Source organism: Triticum dicoccoides, chromosome 3B (genome assembly GCF_002162155.2).
Source record: "Triticum dicoccoides isolate Atlit2015 ecotype Zavitan chromosome 3B, WEW_v2.0, whole genome shotgun sequence".
NCBI classification, from domain to species: domain Eukaryota; kingdom Viridiplantae; phylum Streptophyta; class Magnoliopsida; order Poales; family Poaceae; genus Triticum; species Triticum dicoccoides.
Window position 1 is genome coordinate 580932864 of NC_041385.1, and position 7797 is coordinate 580940660.

Below are 7797 nucleotides of genomic sequence, written 5' to 3' on the forward strand. Positions count from 1 at the left end.
ACCCTACATTCCTGATTGTTCGGCTAGGGGGTAAAGGGACCACCTCTGTGATTGTTACTACCAGGTCATCCGGATTAGTACCTCAGACTGGGTGAAGCCAAAAGCTAGCTATCTTAAGAATATAATTGGCCGGCATCGACGGAAATGAAAATTTAGGTTCGCTAAAGACCACATAGTTCGGGAACTTTCCCCAAACTAAATCCTCAATATTTTTCTCCCGCATTGATCGTAGGTGAGGTTTCATGATCATAGTCGGCATGACAACCAAAGAAAGGAACCTATAGCAGGACTATTTTCTTTGGAAGATGTTTCTTACGTTAAATAGTAATATAACATTCTCTCCGCATACCTTTGTTTATAAAACCGTATGGTCGGATTGCCTTGTTTGCCATAAATCCTGGCCCTTATAACGGCTTTATAAAGTAGGACAAACACTCCTCGGCTACTGGCCGAGGAGGTTGAAGCCGATGGTCGGTCAACAAAGTTTTGTATAGTGTAGATGTGAGCATTATTGATGTAGAGTACTTGGATACATAGAATCATTACACATAATTTGTGATTTTACTTTGGATATCGATCCTTAATTTGGCCACTCATGCCCACATTAAGGCTCGGGGGCTACTAGGCTTCGGACTTATCATTTACTAATATTAAGGGGCACATCGATCCCCTGATCTGGTGTTCCCACCTAACCAGTGTCTACTGCATTGCCTATTCAATGCAGAAAATTCAAAGTGCTCAGTGTTCGGCTTGACCAAACTATGGGCAAACGCGTCTTCGGACAACAATAGGTACCATATGGGACTTATCCGGCATCAAGCTAATATATTACGAAGACTTCTCAAACCCCTCTCTCAAGGGCCCATCCACCGATCACTATCTCTTCTAATGTGCATCTCGGATTTTTGGCTGACACACACCTTGAGGGCTACTGGCTATACATCTCGGCAGATAATACATTGCACAAATCGGAATTAAATCCATAGAGGGCATCTTCGGCATTAAGCTCGGTTGAACCCTTTTAACTTTTTTGAAGACCGAGGTATTCTACGACACCTCGGATACAGTCCAGCGCTAGAGCTCGGATGCAGCCCTGCGTTGGAGGTCGGTTGTAAAAAGACTCTTCGGATACATTCCGGCGTTGGTGCTCGGTTGCAAAAGATACCTCGAATGCAATCCGGTGTTGGAGCTTGGATGTAAGAGGACATTGCCGCACGGGAACAATTTCAAACGTGAGGTGTGGCATAAAAATAACAAGGCATTGATAAATGCCGATAACTTAAATGGGCTCCTTGGATACCCACGTATAAACTCTTCGGATTCACTTCGGCGATCCTCAAGATCGAAGATGAGAAGATTTGTTGAATCCATTTTCAAGACCGACGACTGAAGATGAAGAACAGTTTAGAAGTATCGAGGAGCATCCCCAACTTGAAGACCGGTTCAGGGGGCTACTGACAGTGTCCTGGACTAGGGGGTACTCACTACATCATCTGCCGACCAGCTGGATCGGGCCGAGGACCCCAATGGCGGTTCACTCGTGGGCCACTTCAGGCAGCCCATGCCGCATAAAAGGGAGATCCCACAAGACTTGGCGCCCAAGACGAGGACTCTCCTAAACCCTAGGCCTCTGGTGTGTTATATAAACCGAGCCCATGCTAGTCAATAGAGAATCTGATATTCATTAGAACAATCTCGTGGTAGATACATGTACTCTGTACTTCACCCATATCAATACAATCAAAAGCAGGATGTAGGGTATTATCTCTTCGAGAGAGCCCGAACCTGGGTAAAACCATGTGTCCATGTTACCATCGCTCCAAGACGCCTAGCTTAGGACCCCTACTAGGAGATACACTGGATATAGAACCGAGAGTGGTCTTCTCCTAAGGCTGGGCCGCTGAGCCTCAGGAGGCATGCCCCGTCATTGGCGGATGCGAGGTGGCCTCTTCTTCCCTTGCCGGGGATGCCGCGGCCATAGCAGGACGCGCTGCCTCGGAGACCCTGGCCTCCTCCTCCTTCCTCCTCATCGCTAGCTGCATACTGGCCACCAGGAGGAGGGTATCTTGAGCACGACATCTAGGATGGGAAGAAGAAACAAGGTAAAATACTTACCCAGCATCGATCATGTACGCCCTCTTCTTGGCTAGGAGTGCGGCACCCCCGAGTGTCTTAAGCACGGGCCTCGCCGCGCCCTTAGGAGCGGTCTAGCACGTGACAGATGATTCTGTAACGACGGCGACGGGCGACAAAGCGGGGGAGTCGCTCCGGGGAAGCGACGCCGCCTCGCTCTTCTTCGGATTCCCATGCTTCATCTTTCACAGAGGGATGCCCCCGGACCTCATGACGACCCCGGCAGAGCGCGGTGATCCCTCAGCCAGGTACTCGCCGGTGTCGTAGTCATCGGAGAGACCAAGAAGATGTTCGCTCTGCCGTGGAGGAGAGGTCTATCCCACTCCCTCCATGGTCGCCTCTGAGTCCTGCTTCCCCTCCTCCCCAAAGCTCTCACCAGAGGACACTGGCACCGAGGAGTTCGGGAGCTTGGGGAGCGTAAGCGACATGAGCCCTAGCTCATTGAAGACAGGCATGGCGGCGGCCACCTCCGCCCCATCGTCGTGGCGGTACAGTGGAAGGTAGGCCTCTGGGAGGCCGCCCAGGTCCTTCTCAAGCAAGGTGCGCACGACCTTGCTCATCTCCTCGTCGGTCAAGTCTTCCGGGCGCAGCTGGAGGTCGTCTTCTGTGCCCTTGAGATCCCACAAGGGGCGCGATTGTGCTTGGAGCGGAGCCAGGCGCTACGTCAGGAACTCCCTGATGAGCATGGCCCCTGTTAGCTTCTCTGCCTCCAGATCCACCGTCATCTTCTCCAGGACCGGCGTCGCCCGGGGGTCGGGGAGCTTCTCATGAGCCCACCGCTCCAGCTTTGCCGACATCACGGTCGGCAGCCTCAGGCGAGCATGGAGGCGCTTGGCGTCCATGAAGATCCACTTGCTCCAGAAGTCGTCTACCTTCTTCCCGGGGGACGCGACGAAGCAAGCGCACCTGACGCACTGGGTTGTGTTGTGCATCCGGAGGTAGAAGAAGTGCTGGAGCAGCTCAATGGAGGGCGCCACCCCGATGAACATCTCGCAGTAGAAGGCGATGATCGACAGGAGGAGGATGGAGTTGGGATGGAGATTAAGGGCGCGGATCTGGTAATGGTCAAGGATGGCAAAGAAGAAATTTGAGAAAGGGGGGGGGGGGACAAGCCCCGCGAAGACGTTGTGCAAGAAGAAGGGGTAGAAGGTCCTCGCCAAGGTGTCCTACTTGGTGGAGCCAACTCGAAGCTCTGTCTCCCTCCCCTCATTATCATTGCTCGCCGTCAGCGGGAGCACGAGGACAATGTGTTTCTCCTCAGTGATGGTGGACACACTGAGGGCTAGCTCGAGCGATGAGGCTGAGTGCGCGGAAGGAGCAGCGAGTTTCGCCTTCTCAGTTGCCATGTATGGCGAGCTTGGGGGAAAGGTTCGGCAGATCTGAGCAGGGAGAGAAGGGTATCTGGAGCAAGACGAAGGGAAGGCGATGGAGGCTCAGAGGCAAGCGCTAGCCTTTTTGTCAGCCCATGACGGTTGCTGAGGTAGCATCGAGAAGCGGAGACGCCCACGTCCCATCAAGCGCCATGCATTGACCGGGACCACAGGCGGTTGGGGCCCTCTGCGTGATAACTCACAAGTATATGGGATCACAACAGTTTTCGAGGGTAGAGTATTCAACCCAAATTTATTGATTCAACACAAGGGGAGGCAAAGAATATTCTCAAGTATTAGAAGTTGAGTTGTCAATTCAACCACACCTAGATAACTTAGTATCTTTAGCAAAGTATTTAGTAACAAAGTAGTATGATAGTAACGGTAACAGTGATAAAAGTAACAATAGCAGTTTTGTAGTAATCATAACGGCAACAATGGAAAATTAAATAAGCAAAGCACAATATGTGAAAAGCTCGTACGCATTGGATCAGTGATGGATAATTATGTTGGATGCAATTCATCATGTAATATTTATAACATAGGCTGACACAGAACTAGCTCCAACTCATCAATGTAATGTAGGCATGTATTCCGAATATAGTCATACGTGCTTATGGAAAAGAACTTGCATGGCATCTTTTGTCCTACCCTCCCGTGGCTGCGGGGTCCTAATGGAAACTAAGGGATATTAAGGCCTCCTTTTAATAGAGAACCGAACCAAAGCATTAGCACTTAGTGAATACATGAACTCCTCAAACTACGGTCATCACCGAGAAGTATCCCGATTATTGTCACTTCGGGGTTGTCAGATCATCACACATAATAGGTGACTATAGACTTGCAAGATAGGATCAAGAACTCACATATATTCATGAAAACATAATAGGTTCACATCTGAAATCATGGCACTCGGGCCCTAGTGACAAGCATTAAGCATGGCAAAGTCATAGCAAAATCAATCTCAAAACATAGTGGATACTAGGGATCAAATCCTAACAAAACTAACTTGATTACATGGTAAATCTCATCCAACCCATCACCGTCCAGCAAGCCTACGATGGAATTACTCACGCACGGCAGTGAGCATCATGAAATTAGTGATGGTGGATGGTTGATGATGACGATGGCGATGAATCCCCCTCTCCGGAGCCCCGAACGGACTCTAGATCAGCCCTCCCGAGAGAGATTAGGGCTTCGCGGCGGCTCCGTATCGTAAAACGCGATGAAACTTGCTCTCTGATTTTTCTCTCCGTGAAACGGAATATATGGAGTTGGAGTTGAGGTCGGTGGAGCAGCAGGGGGCCCATGAGGCAGGGGGCGTGCCAAGGGGGAGGGGGCGCGCCCCCCACCCTCGTGGACAGGGTGTGGGCCCCCTGACGCTATTTTTTTGCCAATATTTTTTATTAAATCTGAAAAGTTGCTGTGTGGATTTTCAGGTCATTCCGAGAACATTTATTTCTGCACAAAAATAATACCATGGCGGTTCTGCTGAAAACGGCGTCAGTCCGGGTTAGTTTCATTCAAATCATGCAAGTTAGAGTCCAAAACAAGGGCAAACGTGTTTGGAAAAGTAGATACGTTGGAGACGTATCAACTCCCCCAAGCTTAAACCTTTGCTTGTCCTCAAGCAATTCAGTTGATAAACTAAAAGTGATAAAGAAAAACTTTTACAAACTATATTTGCTCTTGTTGTTGTAAATATGTAAAGCCAGCATTCAAGTTTTCAGCAAAGATTATGAACTAACCATATTCCCAATAACACTTAGGTCTCATGTTTACTCATATCAATGGCATAATCAACTAGCGAGCAATAATAATAAAACTCAGATGACAACACTTTCTCAAAACAATCATAATATGATATAACAAGATGGTATCTCGCTAGCCCATTCTGAGACCGCAAAACATAAATGGAGAGCACCTTTAAAGATCAAGGACTGACTAAACATTGTAATTCATAGTAAAAGAGATCCAGTCAAGTCACACCCAATATAAACTAATAGTAATGCATGCAAATGACAGTGTGCTCTCCAGCGGGTGCTTTTTAATAAGAAGGTGATGACTCAACATAAAAGTAAATAGATAGGCCCTTCACAGAGGGAAGCATGGATTTGTAGAGGTGACAGAGCTCGATTTTGAAATAGAGGTGAATAACATTTTGAGCGGTATACTTTCACTGTCAACGCAACAACTATGAGATCTTGATATCTTCCATGCTACATACATTATAGGCGGTTCCCAAATAGAATGGTAAAAGTTTATACTCCCCCTCCACCAACAAGCATCAATCCATGGCTTGCTCAAAACAACGAGTGCCTCCAACTAGCAACAGCCCTGGGGGAGTTTTGTTTTAATTATTTTGATTTGCTTTGATATTTTTGATCATGGGACCGGGTATCCCGGTTACCAACCATTTTCTCGTGAATGAGGAGCGGAGTCCACTCCTCTTGAGAATAACCCACCTAGCATGGAAGATACAAACATCCCTAGTTGAAACATGAGCTGCTCAAGCATATAAAACAGAATTTCATTTGAAGGTTTGGAGTTTGGCAAATACAAATTTACTTGGAACGGCGGGTAAATACCGCATATAGGAAGTTATGGTGGACTCATATGGAATAACTTTGGGGTTTATGGAGTTTGGATGCACAAGCAGTATTCCCGCTTAGTACAGGTGAAGGCTAGCAAAAGACTGGGAAGCAACCAACTGAGAGAGCGACAACAGTCATGAACATGCATTAAAATTAATCAACACCGAGTGCAAGCATGAGTAGGATATAATCCAACATGGACATAAATATCGTGAAGGCTATGTTGATTTTGTTTCAGCTACATGCGTGAACATGTGCCATGTCGAGTCACTCAATTCATTTAAAGGAGGATACCACCCTATCATACCATATCACAACTATTTAAATAGCATGTTGGCACTCAAGGTAAACTATTATAAGCTCCTAGATAATTAAGCATGGCATAAGTAACTATAATCTCTAGTTGTCATTGCAAACATGTTTATTCATAACAGGCTGAATCAGGAATGATGAACTCATCATATTTACAAAAACAAGAGAGGTCGAGTTCATACCAGCTTCTCTTATCTCAATCAGTCCATCATATATCGTCATTATTGCCTTTCACTTGCACGACCGAACGGTGTGTATAATAATAATAGTGCATGTGCATTGGACTAGGCTGGAATCTACAAGCATTCAATTCAAGGGAGAAGACAGGGTAATATGGGCTCTTGGTTAAATCAACAATCATGCATATGAGAGCCACTAAACATTTTCATTATGGTCTTCTACTCTTGACCCCCAAAGGAAAGAAAAGAAATAAAACTATTTACACGGGAAAGCTCCCAACAAGTAAAAGAAGAACAAGAAATATTTTTGGATTTTCTTTTAATTACTACTACAAGCATGGAAATCAAACTAACTAATTTTTTGGTTTTTCTTAAGGTTTATCAAACACAAGAAGAAAACTAGAAAAAGAAATTAAACTAGCATGGATAATACAATGAAAGAGTATGAGCACCGACAACTAGAATGTGTGTGTGAACATCATTGTAAAGTCAGTGAGAAATACGTACTCCCCCAAGCTTAGGCTTTTGGCCTAAGTTGATTTATGCCCAAGGACCGCGGCTACTCTCCTCGGTGTACCGAGGAGTGTCATTGTATTGCCACTGGCTGGCGATCTCCTTCGGATCCCACTGATAAGATGATGGACGATAAGGGTCCAGTGGTGGTTCCGGCTTAGGCTCTGGAGCTAATGTTTGGCCTCGGTGCATGTAAACGGCCTCCGGCGAATCAAGGTAATAGCCTGCAGTTAAATCAAACAAAGAAGGCGCAGGCAAGATAATAGTCTCATTGTGTTTCTTATTAAATCTTAGGTTATACAAAAGCATCTTATCATCATTGTTAACAATAAACTCATGTGCTACCATGCTCTTATAATTTAGAAAAGTAGGAGGTAGCAGTCTTTCCTCTTTCTCATAATGCCTAATAGGTATCTCGAAATATTTAGCAAGGCGTGCAGCATAGATACCTCCAGAAATGTGGCCCTTTGTACGGTTCAGACTTAATCGTTTAGCAATAACGACACCCATACTAAAAGTGTTATCACCAAATAAGGCATGGAACAGAATAATAATATCAGGAACACTAAGGTTTCCACAGTTTCCGCGACCAATTAAGCATCGACTAGCAAATATGGCAAAGTAGCGTAAAATAGGAAAATGTATGCTAGTTATTCTTGCATCGGAAACCTTCCTCGATTACCCTATAGTAATAGT